The sequence below is a fragment of the Adiantum capillus-veneris genome, chromosome 14 (genome assembly GCF_014529385.1).
Source record: "Adiantum capillus-veneris isolate H3 chromosome 14, ASM1452938v2, whole genome shotgun sequence".
Classification (NCBI taxonomy): Eukaryota; Viridiplantae; Streptophyta; class Polypodiopsida; order Polypodiales; family Pteridaceae; genus Adiantum; species Adiantum capillus-veneris.
The window spans coordinates 37,774,619-37,795,562 of record NC_140944.1 but is presented as its reverse complement, the minus strand read 5'-3'; positions in this window follow the sequence as shown (position 1 = coordinate 37,795,562).

Sequence of the window (20,944 nt, the reverse complement as noted above, 5' to 3'; positions counted from 1 at the left end):
TTGACAATTGCCCTTAATTTACTAGTCTACCCAAATTTACAAACTTGCTGCAAATTTCCTAATCGGTCCACATTTACAATATGACATACTAGAATCCCCTATATTTCAACGAACGCATGTGGGCGGAGTGGTTAGTGCACATGGCTCCCAGTGGGGAGGTCACAGGTTTAAGACATGGGGTGTTCATAGCATTAGAAAAAGAGGAGGATGAAAATTTGGAGTGATCAGATTATAGTAATGTATTAAAGGACTTTGATAAGACTTATATCCCATATTGTTGATAGACTGCCCCGAATTTACAAGCCTATCTGAATTTACTTTTCTCCCCAAATTTACCAAATGTCCCAAATTTACAAATGTGCATCTGATGGTCCGAATCACCTCAACCGTAGATCCCATTTGAAGCTGCCCGTGGAAGATAGAGTGGACGCTCCAATTGGGCAAGTGCATGTTGCAGCTAGAGAACCTACCCCTCAACCCTTAGCTGGGAATATCAAAATGCCAAGCTTTAATAAAGGGAAAATTATCAAAATACCCCTCTAATTTGTGAAAGTTCACAAAATACCGCTCAAATTTCAAAAATTTCCAAAATACCCCTAATTGTGAGATTAAATATTTCCAAAAATAAAAATAGTTTTAGCTTTTTCAAGAAAATTGATTGTTAATCGGTACAAGATGCTAAAAGTAGAATTTGAGTTGGTTATATAGGTTTTGGAGATAGTGTATATATATATGCATGTGTGTATGTATGTGTGTGTGTGTGTGTGTAGGTAGCATTTAGATCAAATTATATTATTCGTAACCTACCTAATAAACAGTATAGATACATACACTAATTACATCTCATTATTGCAAATTGTGTGCTTAAGATGGGCATGACAAGTCTAGCTATCAAGATAGCCATCAAGCAAGTTGTTACAAATTATGCATGGAAATAAGTGCATACATGGAGATAATAATAGATATTCATTAAGACAAGTATAGTTAGCGCATTTGTAATAGCTTGTAATTTATAACCAGTTCATAAGTGATAATATCTCATTATGTACATAGTGGTATTGGAATTGTTGGAGCTTGTTAGTGTCCAGGTATTGTACCTTGTGATATTTAGAACTCATTAGTAAAATCTCATTGTATCTCATTATTTGTATTAGAACCACGTACTAAAAGCTTATAAGTCCAATATATATATGTATGTATATATATATATATATATATAGATAGATAGCTCATATTGTATATAGTGGATGTTATGAGGTGTATTTGTGGGACTATAAAGCGGCATGATCCCTATCCACTAACACAAATGGGTATCATTGTATTTTATTATTTGAATCTAGGTATATTATCCGTATCTAGTGAATACTTTAACCGTGTACTATCTATATCGTGCTATCTATGTCCTCTCATGGATATAAGCACATTAGTAATATCTCATTATTGTTGAGAAGACAGATAAAGAGAAGAACAGAGAGATAATATGCAGAGAGTGCAACACCAAAAGTGTGTAAAATATGCACACAAGATGGTATATATATAGAGGGGACCCAGGGATAAATTTAGAGTAGCTTCAAATAATAGCGCAACAATCCCGCTTAAACAATGGTCCCTAACTATGAATGAAAAAACCCTTGGGGGATCAAAGAAAAAACACACAACCCTCTATATACCCACTATTATATTAATATATTTTTCAATTTCCAAAAATTATTTTGAAGGAGTTACATCACAACGCACACAAGATGGTATATATATAGAGGGGACCCAGGGCTATATTTAGAGTAGCTTCACATATAAGCTCAACAACCTAGCTCAAACAAGGGTCCCTAACTGCGGATGAAAAAACCCTTGGGGGATCAAACGAAAAACCTACAGCCCTATATATACCCACTGTTATATTAATATATTGTTCAATTTCCAAAAAAGGTTTATAAGGAGTTACATCACTTCTATTATATACAACGATAACCTCAAAGGCTCAATGAAATGAGTTTATTAACTCTTGAAATACTTCAATGAATAATTTGGATCATCTTTAACTTCGATAAACATACACCATCTCTGAGATACTTCACTTTGTCTTTGTATAATCTGTTCGTATCACAAAATCAAAGAGCACAAGATGTAAATAGTATCAATGTTACAGAAATACACTGACATAATGTCTTTGGAGATGGTTTGTAACAATTGAATCAAGATTAAACCCATGTATATATTATACAATCTTCTTAACCTAAAATACCATGTAATATGTGCACATATATACAAAGCCGGTACTCAAATTTTACCATGGGAATCCCTTATTTGTGTATAGACGCTGTTTAATGTAAGTTTTCTTTATCATAAATTAATCACCATGGAATGTCATCACATAGAAAATCTATGAAGAAATAAACATCTCAAGCATACAAAATAATCATAAAATAAGATAATGGCATCATAAAATAAATCCATAGAATAATAAGCATAGCAAAATATCATAAAACGATATCATGAAATCACAAATCGGTCATCTTAATCACTACAAATGAGCTTAAAATAAAAACATGGTATAATGAATTGACTTCATTTATAATTTATCTTTCAAGTATAATAAATCATCATGAAAAGATATCATCGTATCAAAAGACTCTATCTAACAAGAAACTATCTCAATAATAATCCATGAAACAATGCTATGGAACAAAAAAAACATCTTAATAAGAAACAATCAGTATCATCATGAAAATGTATCATGGTATCATGGAACAACTCCATGAATGAATAAAATCTTATTAACAAACAATCAATACAAACAACTTCTAATCATTATGAAAACATAGCATGTCTCATAGAGCAACTCCATAAAATAATAAGTATCTCAATAAAAAACGATTATGAAAACACATCATGGCATCATGGAACAACTCTATAAATGAATAATCATCTTAGTAATAAATGATTAGTATGAACAACTTCTAATCACAATGAAAACACATCATGATATTATGGAATAGCTCCATGGAGGAATAACCATCTGAATGAGAAATGATCACCATAAAAATGCATCATGACCTCATGAAACATTTCCATGGAATAATAATCATCTCAATGATAAACGATTAGTATAAATGACTTATAACATATCATGAAATCATGAAACAACTCTATAAAAGAATAACCGTCTTACTAACCATCATAGCAACATATCATGGAATCTTGCAAAAAATTCATGGAAGACTAGGGCTATGCTTGCGATGTGGGGAGCAAGGACACCGGATGTTTGAATGTCCAAACAAAGACATTGACAAGGCAGTACGGGCCAAGATGGATAAAATAGAGACCATCGATGAAGAGAATGATAAAGGTAAGTCAATCTCACCCTCCTTTGCGGCGTTTTACGTCTTCAATGCGACATCTGAAAGCTTCTGTGATCAAATTTGTGGGTAGAATCCAAAATTTGAAATTAAACTTCCTAATCGATTCGGGTAGCACACATTGCTTCTTGTCCACAAAATTGGTAGAGAAAATAAATCTAAAATTAACCCAAGAAATTAAAAGACCTATGAAATTAGCTAGTGGAAAGAAAATTCTAACAAAAGGCCTAATTGAAAATTTATCTTTTTCTTTGAATGGTCATAATCATAAATGAAATTTTTTTTGTCATAGACATGGGGGTGCATGACATAATTATTGGCATGGATTGGATGACTAAAAATCACGTCTTAATTGATTGTAAAGAAAGGAAAATCTCTTTTAAATCTTCAAATGGGAGTAGTCACACTATTCAAGGAGAGCAAAGATATCGTAAGTCCATTTTGATTTCTGCCATGAAATTGATAAGGGGACTGAGACAAGACTACGATACCTTCTTAATCTTTGCGAATGAATTAAAAGATGAACATGAAAAAGGGAAGGGAGAGTATGTGGAAAATATTTTTGATGAGTTCCTAGATCATTAGACATGGGATAGACCTATATCTAGGATATGAATCGTACTCTAGGGCCCCTTATAGATTCAACATAGATGAGCTTAAAGAACTAAAACTCCAACTTGACAGCTTGCTAAAGAAAGGATTAATCAGGAATAATGTATCTCCTTAGGGTAGCTCTGCTCTTTTCCAGAGGAAGAATAATGGGACTTATAGATTGTGCATTGACTAGAGGGGCCTTAACAAGCACACCATTAAAAATAAATATCCCCTTCCACACATCGATGAGTTGTTGAGTCAATTTAGCGGTGTGCAAGTGTCTTCAAACCTTGACGTGGGATCTTGATACCACCATATCAAAATTAAGAAAGGAGATATTTTCAAAACTACTTTTTGCACACGATATGGGAACTTTGAGTTTACAGTTTTAGCTTTTGGTTTAACTAATACACCTACAACATTCATGTGTTTGATGAACAATATCTTTCATGCATTTCTTGATGACTTTATTTTGGTATTTTTGGATGACATCTTTATTTATTCGCATCTAAGGAAAAATCTTGAAGTACTATGTGAACATCAATTACAATGATCCTTTTTACTCTAAAATTATCTCATTTCTAAATTCTCATTTGGGTGAGATTTTCGAGGGGAAGTTTCTATTGTATACGTGCAATTTGTATTATCGGGATCGCTTGTGTGTGTCTACAAATTCTTCTTTGAAACATCAAATTTTGTTGGAAAGTCACAATACTCCATTTGCGGGACACCGTGGGTTTTACAAACATATGCTAAAGTGAAGATTGCTTTCTTTTGGCCGAGTATGCGAGCTGATATCTTGTTGTATGTGAATGAATATCTAGAATGTCAACATGTGAAGGTTGAACAAAAGAGGTTACCTGGTGAGTTAGAGCCTCTAAATGTTCCTGGTAAAAAGTGGGAATCTATGTCAATGGATCTCATCACCACATTACCTACAACTAGAGGAAATTGTGACACTATTTTTGTTGTGGTTGATAGATTGACAAAAATGACACATTTTTTTTCCAATGAAGAAGACAGATACTGCCTTGCATGTTGCCAAATGATTTGTCAAGGAGTTTTTTCGATTGCATGGTATGCCCAAAAACATTGTGTCTGATCGTGATTCTAGATTTACCTCAAACTTTTGGAAGGCTACTTTCCAGACCATAGGAACAGAACTAAGAATGCGTACTGCTTTCTATCCTCAAACAAATGGGGAATCTGAACGCGTAAATTGGGTGTTAGAAGACATGCTTATGATGTATGTGAGTGAGAGGCAAGCAAATTGGATGGACTACTTACCTTTGGTTGAATTTACTTATAATAGTTCTTGACATGCGTCTATTCAAATGACACTTTTTGAAGCTATGTATAGTTATAATTGCTCAGCTCCCTTAAAATATTTAGACCCTGAAAACAAAGTAGAAGTCTCAAGGAAAATTCTTGAGAAAATGGACCTAGAGCTTTCCAAGATTAGACGTCACATTAAGGAAGCCCCAAAAAAAAATAAGTGTATTATGAGAGGCATAGGAGGCCATTGACCTTTCACGTAGGAGATCTGGTTTTCTTAAAGGTTGTTCCCAATCGTACTAATCTGATTCTTGGTAAGGATAGGTATTTGTCTCCGAAGTTTACTGGTCCTTTTAAGGTGTTGAAGAGGGTTGGGTCTCTTGCTTATAAACTTGAATCTCTTGGGCATGTGAAATTTCATTCTATTTTCCATGTAAGTTTGTTGAGGAAGAATGTGGCTAACCCTCATCATGTTTTGCAAGAGAGATATGTTCTTCGAGATGATGGATCATTGAAAATAGAACCAGAAACAATTATTGATCATAGAGTTAGACAACCTAGTAGTAGAACTCTTGTTGATGTTTTGGTTAAGTGGGATATGTATCCCGTAGAAGATGACTCCTGGGTAGTTTAATGTTTTGCATGCTCAAGCTCTGAGGATAGAGTTAATTTTGACAAGGGGAGAATGTAATAAGACTTATTTTGCAAAGTTTTGATATATATATATATATTTTTTTTGGAGCACATTTTGTTCATTTCAACGTTTTTCCACAGTCTAGGACTTTATTCTAATTGTTTCCGTGAAGTTTCAAATTTTGATCCGGGACACCTCTCGGGAGCTAGTTTTGAGTGTGCTGAGGTCAAAATTTGGAAAAGTTTTGTATGTAGGAATTGTAGTCCTAAATATAAGGAAAAATGTTGCTTCTTGGAGTTTTTCCAGATTCCTTCATTTTGATGCTCGTTTCAGCCTGTAGATTAAGGATAAAGTGAGAAAATGATGTTTTACATTAGTACGGTGGCCAAACTGAGCAGGATATGGATTTTTTGCATCACACAATTGTCAAAGATCTCAACAAGACGAACATATTCATATGAGACGGCCCCAGGAAAACTCTGAATTGTTTGGGAGTTACAGTTCGCTGAAAACGGTTCACATGTGTGAAATGTGTTTTTGTGGTTCTTATGCATTTGTGTGTAGGACACCTCTTTTAGACCCTATTTTTGGGTGGCTTTACTAAATACTGGAGAGAGGTAACACTTTTTCGTGTAGAAGGCAGCCCCATACTCAGAAGGAAGTTATTCTACTATGATGGCACCTTGAGATTGTGATTGTGCATGAGAGTGAGAGTGTGATTGAGAATGAGAGTTAGAGTGCGATTGGGATTGAGAACTGTGCACAAGATTGAGAGTGCGATAGCTCGGGGCTGATCGGGCGGTTTCACACGAGCTACGCTCTCATTAGGTGAAATTTGGACTCACAAAGGGGCCCTTTAAGGAGTTACCTCTCTCTACCAAAACGGGTGCATGGATAAATTTTTGCAAACAAACTCCAAAGTTGGCGGAGGTTTGTCAGTTAGAATTTCCTCTTCAAGCTCTATCTACTGTTATATAGCACGCCATGAGATTCCTCATATTTTAGACGATTCTTGTTTTGATTCACCTATGATGTGACAACTGTCGAAATCTAAGTGAATCAAAAAAAGAATCTTGTGAAATATGAGGAATCTCATGGCGTGCTATATTTCAGTAGATAGAGCTTGAAGAGGACATTCTAACTGTCAAACCTGAGCCAACTTTGGAGTTTGTTTGCAAAAATTTATCCATGCGCCCGTTTTGGTAGAGAGAGGTAAAGTCAAACTGCTTAAAGGGCTCCTTTGTGAGTCCAAATTTCACCTAATGTCTTGTACCCATGAATTTACATCAATACAGATCTCTAATTTCGTGCGTCTACTCTATGTACTTTGCAATTTCTGTTATTCAGTTTGTTGGGCTCCCGGGTCTCGTCACACAAGAAGATACCCTGCTCACGGATATTATCCAGTCACGTACGTGATCTTAATTATACTCGGTTATATATTATAACGTTAGTGATATTCAAAGCTTATTAGTGATTTCCCATTGTATTTCATTATTTTGATACAATTATAGTATTCATATCCTATCCAAAGGACATTAGAAACCACAATCACTAATTACATTCTATTATTGCAAGCTTTTATGCTTAATATGGATATAAACTCCAAGTATCATTATGCAATAATGAGATGTAATTATCCATATAGCAAGGGGTATCGTCCTTCAAGGAGTTTTGAGAAACATTTTCTACATGAGGGAATTATATCCATTGCAGTGGATATAAGAACCACGTACTATAAACTATACGCAATATATGTATGTATGTATGTATATATATATATATATATATATATATTCATATCGTGTAATAGTGGATATTATGTTGGAGCCATATATATTCTAGGTAAAGAAGACCTTGTTGCTCAACTCCATATGCACTATATGGTCTCAAACAAGCTTCTTGAGCCTGGTGTACAAAATTTGATCTTTTTCTCACCTGTAAAGGATTCATCTCTTGCTCTATATATATATATATATATAATTCATATCGTGTAATAGTGGATATTATGTTGGAACCATATATATTCCAGGTAAAGAAGACCTTGTTGCTCAACTCCATAGGCACTATATGGTCTCAAACAAGCTTCATGAGCCTGGTGTACAAAATTTGATCTTTTTCTCACCTGTAAAGGATTCATCTCTTGCTCTTCAGACCCCAACTTATACATAAAGCACAAAGGTAGCAGTTTTGTGATTCTTGATCTTTATGTGGATGCTACAATCCTTGTTTCCAATGATTTGGGATTTCTTCAGCAAGTGAAAAAGTTATTGTCTTCTACATTTGATACGGTGGATTTGGGAGATATTCACTCGTGTCTTGGCATTCAGATTCAAAGGAACTACACAAAAGGTATTTTATTCTTTCGACAGTCAAAGTTTATTGTAGATACTATTCAAAAATTTGGTATGGAATCAACACATTTGACCAACACACCTTGTCTTTTGAGTTCTACAAAGAACACTTCTGACACTGGTGGCAGTGAACTTGTCACAAATCAACCTTATGCTAACTTGATTAGATGTCTTCAGTTTGTTGGTATGAACACTCGCCTATATATTTTCTTTGTTGCTAATTATCTTGGACAACATCTTGTACATCCTTTTCTTAAGCATTGGTATGTAGCAAAGCGTGTATTGAAATACTTAAAATACACTACAGATTTAGGTTTGGTCTATCGACGACAAATTGACATCGGATTCTATGCAGTCTCTTTCTCTTTTGGGTTACACTGATTCAGACTAGGCAAGCTCACATTTATCTATGCGATCTACTAGTGGATATTGCTTCTTTATAAGTGTTTGTTGAATTCTAAGAAATTTATGACATTTTTTTCAATCAATTAGTTTTTGTTACCATTATAGGAATCCAAAATCACCTTTTTCTAGATCTATATGCAAGCAATGTCTGATACATGCATGCTATATATTAATAGATAGCATTTAAAGAGTAGATTCTAAGTATCCAAACTAAGACAAATTTGGATCTTATTTGTAGAAAATTTACTGGTCCTCACTTTTTGGAAGCTATGCCACATCAACAATTTCTTACAAGTTCCTAAAATGAGCTCAAAACTTCCCTAACGGTGACTTGTGAGAAAAAATGGGCAGATTGGGATCCACCATAAAATTTATATCTGATTGATGGTATCTCTAAAAATTATGTAAAACATAGAGGTGAATATTCAGCTCATGGGCTAAATTATGTTTGTTGGTCACTTCTTCAAATTCTAAGCGAAGTACCACCAGAAATCTCACCAAAACGCCTATTTTTTATGCTTGCAAAGGTCTTTTAGTGGCCCCTTCCTTTGTTGAATTTGCACAATGCATCCAAGAGGTAGCCCCTCCTTTGTCATATCATGATACAAAGCATCCAGGCTATCTTTACACATGCATGGAGGATTATTGGTGAACAAAGAAATATATACATGGTGGGACTAGTGTATGGACTATTCATGGGCTTTAGCTCAATGAGCACATGGTGTTAAAATAATGAGTACATAATGAAAAAATGTGGAAGAATTATGAATATGAAAAAGATATTGGAATAATATGATATGGACCCTCTTTTGTATTATTTTGGGTGAAAGAGGAAAAGTATGCAAGTAAATGAAAATTATATAATAAAAGTGACTAAGGGAGTAGGAGCCAAATTTTTCGTTTTCACAAGGGTAAGGATAAAAATGTGGAGGTGATTTGTATATAAGAAATAAATATTTATGAGATTACAGAATGTATACATTGGCAACAAAAATATACTTATGGTGCAAGAGGATAAAAGAAGGTATACATAGCCTAATAAAACAGACACCTAGGAATAAATATTTAAATAAAATATCAAAATAATCATTAATAATCCCTATATTTAGGCCCTATATACAATAGAATATTCACTCCAAAGAGGCTATAATATACTTTTCTTTTTTGGGCTCAACTAGCCCAGTGACTAGCTCATTGAGGGTTTTAAGGATATATGGGGAAAGTCTCGTAACTCACACACGCCTATGTAGAGTGAAAGGGTGAGGATAACCAGAGTTTTGAGTGATTGTATAGGGTGAGGTATCTCACTATGGAAATTTTGAATAGCCAAAAAATGGCTATCATTAGCCCTTCCTCAGGATGATGGTTTATTCATGTACCATCATAAAGCATCTTTTCCAAAGAGAGTGCTTCTGAGTCCTTGACAAGATTTTCATTGTTTGGCCCCTTGGCATTTTGGCTTGACTTACACTCATGCTTCATGCAATAAAAGTTACATGAGATAGTTGCCTTTTGACAGATATTTGGTAGAAGGCGACCATTTACCATCTTAGGATGCTCCTTGCAATTTAAATCCATGAGCTGATAATAACTTGAATTAAATGATTTTTTGACCACATATGGACCTTGTAATGTGGTGTTGAATTTGGATTTAAACCTATTGTCAAGTCAATTGTCATACCTTAACACCAGCCCACCTTCCTTGATGCCTTTGTCCTTCGGTTTCTTGTGAAGGTTCTCCTTTTCTTGTATAGATTTTCTCTTGTAGCACACATAAGACGATTCTCTCTTCCACTCAAGCTCCACTAATATAAGAAGTTGATCCATCCATGCTTCTTGGTCATCTTGTGCCCCTTTGCTATGAAGCCGTATTGTTGGGATGCTGAGCTCGATAGGCTACAAAGCCTCTTGACCATAAACCAAGTAAAATGGTGTGAACTCTATGGCTTCCCTATATGTGGTTCGATATGCCCACAAGGCACCATCCAAGAAGTCATCCCATAACTTTGTCTTGTTTTGCACCATCTTCCTAATGATGCCTGCAATGACACCATTAGCCTTCTTCACCAAACCATTTGACTGTGGGTAGTAGGGTGTGCTATGACGATGTAGAATGTGAAGCTCTTTACAAACTTCTGTGACTAAACCCTTCCATAACCCTGGACCATTATTAGAAACAATCTCCAAAGGTGTGCCAAATCTACAACAAATATTAGTGTAGATAAACATGCTTACTAATTTTCCATTTACCCTTTTTATATTTTGAGCCTCTATCCACCTAGTCATGTAATCTACGGCCACTAGAATGTAGAGTTTACCATTTTTTGTTCTAGGCATAGGACCCATAGCATCAATGCCCCACTTTTCAAAGGGTCCATTTGCAAGCATGATCTGCGTTGGACCATGGACCAATCTTATATTTCTATTTACCTGATAGTTTTGACAACTTTTACACCAATGTTGGACATCCACATGTAGGCTTGGCCAAACATACCCCACAAGAGAAATCTTCTTCACAGAGTTAACTCTTGGGAAAAATCACCACCACATGCTTCCTTATGCAAACCTTTTAGAATGGCTAGAATTTCCTTGGTAGTTGGTACTCTTCTACACACTTGATCCTTCCCTCTTTGATACAGTGAGCCTTCTAGGAAGAGATAGATACTTTCATGAGTCTCCTCTTTTGATCTTTTGTGAAATATTATGGAAACTCACCCTCCAAAGTATAGCCAATGACTCCAATCCCTGGTATCTCAATTGCTTGACAGTTGTGCAGCATGATGACCCACACTTCTTTCTCAACACCTGTAATTCCTTGTTGTGCAAGTAAATCTGCATCTTCATTTTGTTTCCTAGTAATATGATATAGTTGCACTTCTTCAAACTGATTAAGCAACCTACAAATGGCATTCTTGCATGCCCAAATGTTTAATCTGCTTCACAATGAGAAGTGCATCCCCCTTTACCGCGAGACATTGTATACCTTGGTCAATGCACATCTTTAAACCATGAAGTAGTGTGTCATATTTTTCTTCATTGTTGCTAGTTGAACCTGGTAGATTGACCTTCTCTTTCATGACCACATCTTCACTTGGGTTGAGCAATACTAGCCATCCCCCTGCTTTTCCTGTGGCTCATCAAAAATCTCCATCAAAGAACAAGGTAAAAGAATTAGGAATACTTCTTGGTGGTGGCAACGGTAGGGTCTTTACTTTAGGCACCTTAATCTCCTTCTCATGTACCCTATAAGTGAGAACCCTTGCCAATTGTGCACGCACACTATCTTCTACCTTGAAAGAGTGCCGAAACTCTTGCAACTCCATAATCCACTTTGAGATGCTAATACTAAGATTCATTTGAGATGACACCCAAGGGAATAAGTTTTTTACAGTGAGAATTACAAAAGTTTTTGGTAGCAAGTAAGATCTAAACTTTCTCACCGCAAACATGAGAGAAAGAATCATGAGTTCTACCTCTGTGTATCCTCTCTCCAAGGCATTCATGACCCTACTAGAAAAGTAGATGGGTCACATCCTGGTACTATAGGGATCTTGTTATAGCAAAACTGCACCAATTGTTTCTTTCCTAGCACTAGAGCTAACAGAGAATGTGTACTCCCAACAAGGAGGCATCAATGTTGGTAGCTCTGAAAAAATGAATTTAATGTTACAAAGGTACTCCTCAAGCTCATCAGACCATATAAATTATAATTGTTGTGTCAAATTTTGCAAAGGATATAGCAAATCCGAAGCTAAGTGAATGAAGTGTGACATATACTTCACCTTTTGAATTAATGAGATGACCTCTTTGAGATTCTTGGGTGATGGGATCTCAATAAGAGCCTTTTCCTTTGAAGTACCCACCTCAATGCCTTTATAGGAAACCATGTGACAGAGAAAGATCACTTCATCCTCACCTATGTGACATCTATTTGGATTGAGATCACCTCCCATATGTTGTAAATCTTTTTTAAACCTTCTTCTACCTTCTTGTAGGTGCAATGATTTGAGTTATATATGTAAAAATCGTCAATAAAACCCTAGTGGACTCTCCAAAGAATGCTTGAAACACCATGTTCATGAAGTGTTGGAAAGTTGCAGGAGCATTTGTCAGGCCAAATGGCATGACTTTGAAAGCATAACAACCCCAAGGAGTGATGAAGGTTGTTTTCAACCGATCCTCCAAGGCGATGCCTATTTGAAATTAGCTTGAGTAGCCATCACACACAGTGTACTTCTCATGACCAACTACCTCATTTAGTATGTCATCCTGAAATGGGAGAGAAAAGTGACCTCTTTTTGTTGCCGCATTCAGTGGATGGTAATCTCCACACACCCTCCACTTTCCGTTCTTCTTGGGAGAGACACACTCTAAATTCTCCACTGGATAAATGAAACCTGCTGCTGCTAGAAACTTTCTTACCCCCTTGAGTAAAGCCCGCTCCTTGATAATTCCTAGCCTTGTAGCTTCTGAGCCTTAGGTGTGGCCTCTGGCTTTAACTCAATCTTGTATTCTTTAGCAAAAAGCCTAAGAAACTTCCTTAGCACACATTTGAACTACTCTCTTTCATCCTTTGTAAGTGTTGTAGACAACGTACCCTCTAACATTCCTTCATCTTGCACACCTTGGTTCTCATGAGGACCCATCTCTTCCAAACCTGGGAAGAGGTCTCTTGGTTGGTTGGCTTAAACCTTACCCCCATGACTTCGATGGAAGACTCCTCTTCACTAATGCTACCACTACTTTCTTCTTTTAAAGTGCTATCGGTCTAGTCTTCTTCCGTATCACTTTGAGATGATACTTCATGAAGCTCCTCTTGGCGTTGCTCCTTCATGTCAAAGACCACCTTCTTATGATTTTCATTCCTGCAAATTAATTTTCCACTCTCCCAATCCTGCAAAGCTCACATTTTCATTAGCCGTGGTCTTCCTAGGATAAATGGATAACCATTTTCTTTGGTAGACATAACATAGAAATCCACTGCATTCTTAATGCCAAAGGCCTCCACGAAAACATTTTTACAAATGCTTATGCACATAGCCTTGCTATTGTTTTCTATTTTTACTTTTATTTCAGATGTCTCATGGATGTGCATGCCTACTCTCTGCATGAGTCCTTCTCTCAAGATGAAAATCTCTACACCCCCATTCACTACACCTTTCCTAACTAACCTTCCTTTGATGTAACAGTCCAGCACCGGTGTAATGTCCTCATTCATTTCAGCTTGTGAATTTTTTCACAACAAGCACACTCTCTTTTACCTTTCTTCTAGTGCTAACTACCTTTGTTAAATCCCTCCTAACTTGTGGACATAATGCAATAAATTGAGGCCATGAGATGTCAGGGCCCTTACCTCTCATGTCTTCCAATAGGTTGTATGGAGCCTTACCATGTCCAAGAGAAAAGTCTTGGAGATTGATACAACATTGAGTACTCTTGGCTTCTTTGGTCTCTTTTGCTTTCTTTTCTCGTCCATGGTCACTTTGTGACGTGACTCCTTCTTTCTCCTTACCTTTTCCACGACCACGCTTAATGCCATTTAATTCCATGTCAACCTCATTTGAGTTTTTCACCTCTACAACATGCACATTTGGATCTGGCAAAGGTGGAACTAATTCTACCCCTCATGGAGGTGGTCTTGATCAATTTTGCCTTTGTAGAAGCCGTGGTTGTTGATTAGTTCCTTCACGTGCATTCATAACTGGATAATTCAAGTCGGGTCTCGTTGGTTCCGTGACCTCGCTCCCCACGGGGACAAGGACAATTATACATCCCATGTCCAGATTCTCTACAATTCCAATATTGCAAAAGTTGCCTAGGTCGTGGCTCTCACTCCTTTGCTTTCTTTGTTTGTCTCTTGGGACCTACAACTTGTGCAAGATGAATTGACAAGCTGTTTAAGGATTCATTTAGCTTTTCAATCACCTCAGATGTTACCTGAGGAATATCTCTAGATATTGATGTTTGCAATTTTCCCTTGGGTCTAGGACCCTCTATTAGAACCTCTCCACTTAGGCATTTAAGTTTTTGATACTTCTCAATAGCCCTAGTTTCAGTTGCATCAAAGGTAGCAGGTGCATGTGCCTCCACCTTTACCTTAAGATCAGGAAAGCATTAGGGAAAATTTGGACTCATAAAGGGGCCTTATAAGGAGTTTGACTCCCTCTCTCATGTCCAAAACGGACGTGTAGAAAATTTTTTGCAAATTAACTCTAAACTTGGAGGAGATTTGGCAGTTAGAATCTACTCTTCAAGCTCTTTCTATTGATATATAGCACGCCACAAGATTCCTCATATTTTGAAAGATATTATTTTTTATTCTCTAGATTTTAAACGGAGCTGTTACATCACAAGAGAATAAAAAATAGAATATTTTAAAATATGAGGAATCTTGTGGCGTGCTATATATCAATAAAAAGAGCTTGAAGAGTATATTATAACTGTCAAATCTTCCACAAGTTTAGAGTTGATTTGCAAAAAAATTATTGCACACACGTTTTGGACATGAGAGAGGAAGTCAAACTCCTTATAAGGACCCTTTGTGAGTCCAAATTTTCCCTAATGAGTCCGACTATGAACCTCTCCTTTAGAAATTTTGCACAATCACCACGGCTAGTAGCAGTTCGTATCCATAGAGCCCAAAGACATACAAACTCTTGCTTGTACAAGTAGTAGTCATCTAAGTCTTTTTTCTTATGAGAAACAATGTCTTGCCATAGTTTTTGAGTATTTTGGGAATCAGAGAAGTATTTCTTGAAACGATTCACAACTTCCATGTAATTCCCCTTAACTTCCTTAAGCAAAGAGTCAAACCAAGTGCTAGCATCTTTCCTAAGGACCACCTCAAACATTTCTACATGTTCCTGATTAGTTACTATCCATTTGATACGGCAAGACATCTTGAAATTTGCTAAAAATAATTTTGCATCCTCTCCAGGCTCTCCAAAGAAAAGAGGATACTGGTACATTTGGCATTGACTTTCCATTATTATGAAAGATTACAACACGAGTTACAACAAGGGATACAATAAGAGATTTAGAACCACTTGTTTGCAAATGAACAAGTAAGAAAGTACCACTCTATGTTTTCTTCTTCAGCTATCCAAGCTTCAACGAGGTCTTGATTTATTTGATCGAAACAAAAAGGTAGACTATTGATGATCTCTAAGAAGGGTTGAAATTATTCAAAGCTAAGGTGATAAATGAAAATATCTAGAACTTCATTTTCTATATCCAATAGAGAAACCACGTCCCAAGTGATGAATTTCACTTGCTCTACGATTCTCGATGCACAAGCAGTTTGTATAAAAAATAGATCTTCATGCTTATTGAAGGCTTTGAGAAAGTAGCAATTGACTAGGAGCTCCTTTTCTTTGAGTTCCACATAGTCAAAGTGTGGCAACCTTCTCACAATTTCATAACTAACATCCTCATCAAGTCCAATCAAGTTTGCAAGATTTAAAGAATCCACTTGTGCTACAAAATTCGTGGACAAAAACTCCTTAGGATTATGGTTAAATTGTTCATAAGCATAAAGAGATTTACAATGTCTCTATGAACAACATGTCATAGAAAGTAGAGAAGGATGAGAATTTATACAAGTTTGCAATCTTCTCTATGCTCTCTTTATTAAGACAAGCTCTAAATAGCTCCCTATCTCTTTTGTTGAAAGTGAAAGGAAGACTATTAAAATAAGACGCAAATGATGAAAAAAATTCACCAAATGTGAGTCTATGAAGTATGAACTTTGGTCGCAAGTTTTTCTGTAGAGTCTTCCTCAACGGTGAAATTTACTCACCAAACACCAGATTTAAATCTATTTACGAATCCTAGGGTACACACTATTTGGATGAAAGCGCGGTCTTCCTTAGTGCCCACCAAAAACAACAGGAAAATAGAATCCGCACCTAGGACCTTTCGTCTTAAATTCACCACCCTCTTGTTATGAGCAAGACGCTTTACTACTTGCTCCTGCAACTCAATCGGTAATAGGGCTAGATCTCTAAGAATTAAGCTTTCAATGCACACACATCCCTTGTTAGAAAAAATGATCCTTTTTTTTTAACAAGCTTGGACAAAGAAAAAACAAACACACACACAATTTTGATGGGCTGCACTTCATTTTAGAATAAAATGAATACATGTACACCAAAAGAAGTGTGGTAGTTGATGAGAGGTAGAATGATAGGTTTTGGAGATGCAAAAATTTTTCTTGTTCTTTCAGTCCCAAAAATAAACACCATAAGTTGCTGGGAATGTATCTTTCTACTGAGTGCAATATTTATCCTAATATGTGGTGTGAAGTAAAAGGAAAATTTCATGGGCCATTATCCATGCTCTGTACATAACCTACTACTTAAAATACAACAAAGGTATATACATACAAACTAAGATTGTACCTAATGAAAGGCAAAATAAAAGAATTTATTGAAGTGTTTATTTCGGCTAACCTAAGAGGACCTAAAATTTTATGACCGACACGTTGCAATTATAACTTAGTACTACAATTATGTGTACCTTCTGCCTTGCAATGGGAATGAAAGATAATACAATTCGCGTGATTCATGCAAACTACTGGACTATTCTAAAGGTTGAACCTATGCAAAAAACATACACAAGCTCTCCTCACTAGGGGCACCAAAATTGAGGCGATCCGGGGCGGGAACAAGAGAAGTGACCTCTAAATACTTCTCAAGGCTCCCATGCTACTCAATTTGGAATGGGATAGAAGCACATAAGAAAACAACAAACCCACAACCAAATCCAACGAAAGAAAGGGTCACCACCTAGTTATGGATGCAAACTAGGATGCAAATAGTATGTAGCCCAACGTGCAAAGAGAAGAATGAATAAGTCTTTCTTTTAATGCATCATTGGGATCTTCTTCAAGCTTTAGCATCATCTTCAAAGCTGGTATCTCCACCTCAATAGAAAGTAAAGCCTCTTTGCCAAAAACTAGATGGAAGGGAGAGAAGCCAGTACCTGATTTGATAGCAGTACTGTAATCCCATAGAGCACAAGGTAGCTCTAAATCCCAAGTCTTCACATTTTTCCTTGTCATCTTCATAAGAATCCTTATGGGCTCTTCATTAAACCTTTCTTTCATGCCATTGCATTGGGGATAATATGGAGTAGTAAACCTGCGATGCACATGAAGCTTCTCACATAGATAATCCACCAACTCTGCCTTGAAACATGGACCCTTGTCAGAAAGTAACTATAATGTCGTGCCAAATTTGCAAAAAATATCTTCAGATATAAATAAGGAAACATCTTTGCTCATGATGTGCTTAACAGCTTTGGCTTCGGCCCATCTGGATAGATAGTCAACAGCAGCAGTGAGTATGTAACATTTGCCTCTATCTATCATAGGTAGAGGACCTACTACATCAATACCCCACTTCTCAAACACAATAGTGCCTCTAATTTCTGACTTGAGAACACTATTTTCCATGCTTTGACACTCTTTACAAGACTTGCACCAATGATGAACATCACGTTGAATGCTTGGCCACACATACTCCTCCTGCAAGACTTTATGCAAAGTGATCTTTGAAGCAAAGTGACCACCACAAGAACCCTCATGACTCTCCTCTAAAATTTTGTAAATTTCCTATTTCCAAGGAACGTTTCTCATCACAAGATCATCCCCCTTCATATATAAGGCATCACCAAGTAGCACATACCTTTTGGCATTGCGTAGGAAGGCATACTTTTTTTACTTCTCCAACTCTGATGGAAGCATACCTATTTGTAGAAACTCTTCCTCCTTCTCTAAAGATTCCCTTCCCAAATAAAGAGGAGAATCAACCCTTATCACATACAATTGCCCAATTGAAGCTTGCGCTACACCATGTGCTTTTTCATTTTGAGACTTGTCCACATGCCTTAAACTCCAAGCTTCAAAATGCTTAAGCAGATTCTTCACTTAAAACCACATATTTTTCAGCCTTGGATTCCTAATTTGCGGCACCCCAAGTACTTGCTTAACCACCAAAAGAGCATCACCTCTTACCCTCACAAGACGAATGCCAAGCTCAACACAAAGGTTGAGACCTTTCTCCAAAGTAAGATAAACAAATTCATTGTTGCTTTGTGTTGTAATATTCAAACTCCTTTTAGTTACCAACGGACCTTGAGGATCATACATAACAACATTCCCAAAGCTTCACCATGTGCTTTCCTGTAAGAGCCATTAGAAAAAAATAGATAGGCATTGTCTATGTCAGGAGCTTCCATGTGTTGCTTTTTCATCGCGTCCTCCTTAAGAAGAAAAGGGCTTTCCTTATAAGTAAGCAAATCAGCCAATGTAGCCCTTGTACTCTCCTCAACAAGAAAAGAGGATTGGAATTCTTGTAACTCCGCAATCCACTTCATGAACCTCTTTGACAAAGTAGGGCTATTGACCAATTGAGGTAGAAGAGTGTAGCTAGTGAGGAATGTGAATGGTTTAGGGATAAGGTAGTGCCTAAACCTTCTATATGGATAAATCACACTCACTATGATGAGGTCCACCTCAGTATAGCCTCTTTCCACCTCTAGCTTCACCCTGCTAGCACAATAGATAGGCTTCATGTAGTGGGAGTTGTTACCTCTTTGAAGAAGCATAGCTCCAATGGCATCCTCACCTACTGATGGATTCACATAAAAATCCTTATTCCAATTAGGAGCTTGCATAGCAAGAAGAGAACCAAGAACCTCTTTGATACCTTGAAAAACCTTTTCACATTCATTTGTCCATTGTAGAGGATCCAACCTTGCTACTTGTTGTGGAGGATAAAGAAGTTGAGAGGACGAAGGAATGAACCTTGCCATATAATTCACCTTTTGAATGAAAGTAGAAAATTGCTTTGTATCTTTAGGTGATGGGAGGAGCACCAAAGCCTTCACTTTGTCAGGATCTGCTTCAATCCCATTCTCTGAGATCATATGCCCCAAAAACATCACTCTTGGAGCAAGATGGAACTTCTTTGGGTTGAGTTGACCTCCACTTTCATCATATTGCTTCAATTACATCCCAAGCTTTACACAATGATCCTTTCTAGAGCCATAAACACGAAAGTCATCAATAAGATCCTTCACAAACTTGCCAAGAAAGGGAGAGAACACCTTACTTACGCGCTTTTGATACCACGCAGAGCCATTCATAAGGCCAAAAGGGAGCACACAATAACAAAAGCATCCCCATGGTGTGATAAGTGTGGTATTCTTTCAATCTTCTAAAGCCAAGGTGAGCTGAAAATATCCAAAGAATCCATCACATACACTATACCTCTCATGCCCTGCAATAGAATCAAGTATGGCATCTATGAAAGGAAGAGGGTATAGATCCCTCTTCATGGTTGCGTTTAGAGGCTTGAAATCAACACATATCCTCCAATTTCCATACTTCTTGGGTGTGACAACAATAGGACTCACCCATTCTGCAGTACTCACAGGACATATGAAACCTGTTTCAAGAAGCTTGTCTAGCTCTTTCTTTAAAGCATTAAGCTGTACCTGTCCCATTCTTCTTAGCTTTTGGCATACGGATGAGCTCATTCCTTGATTGGAATGTGAATTTCCTCTCCCTTAAAGTCTCTAATTTACTCATAAGAAGTGATGAATAAATGGGGAAATTGTTGTATCATATGTAAGGTACTCACCCTTGTGATGACTAGTTAAGTCGGGAGACAACATACCTTGTATCAGCTCTTGTTTGACATTAGGTTGAACTTTGGGTTGCATCAGCTCTTCAATTTTCTCATATGGACCAGATATATCCTCATTCTCCATAAGGCCAAGAAATCTTTGTTTCTCATCATGCTCTTCTTCAAGAAACAAGGAGGAAACATCTAGATAACTATCGCTGCTATCTTCCACTTCACTTCCATCATCCCCATTGTCTTCTTCTTCACTTGAGTACTCTTCTTCATCACTTTTCTCATAAAAATCTTTGTCAAACCTCCATGTATAACCTCTTATTTCTATCCATGCCAAACCTCTTCTTATCACCCCTTCTATTGTAGAGAGTGATGGGACCATGTCCCCAATCTTGTACAGCTTTGGGTGCATGTAACCATGGCCATCCAAGGATAAGAGGAAGAGCACCAATACCCACGGGCATAACATGGAAATTGACCAGAACTTCAACATAAAATACATCCACCTCCAATTCCTTTACAACTCCTAAGCACCTCACCCTTGATTGGTTGGCAAGATTTATGCGAAAACCCGAATTCTTCACCATGTTGAGTCCCAACTTTGATACACAAGCTTAAGTAATAACACATACATGTGCACCTCCATCAATATAAGCCTCTCCAATGCACTTCGTCTTATGCCAT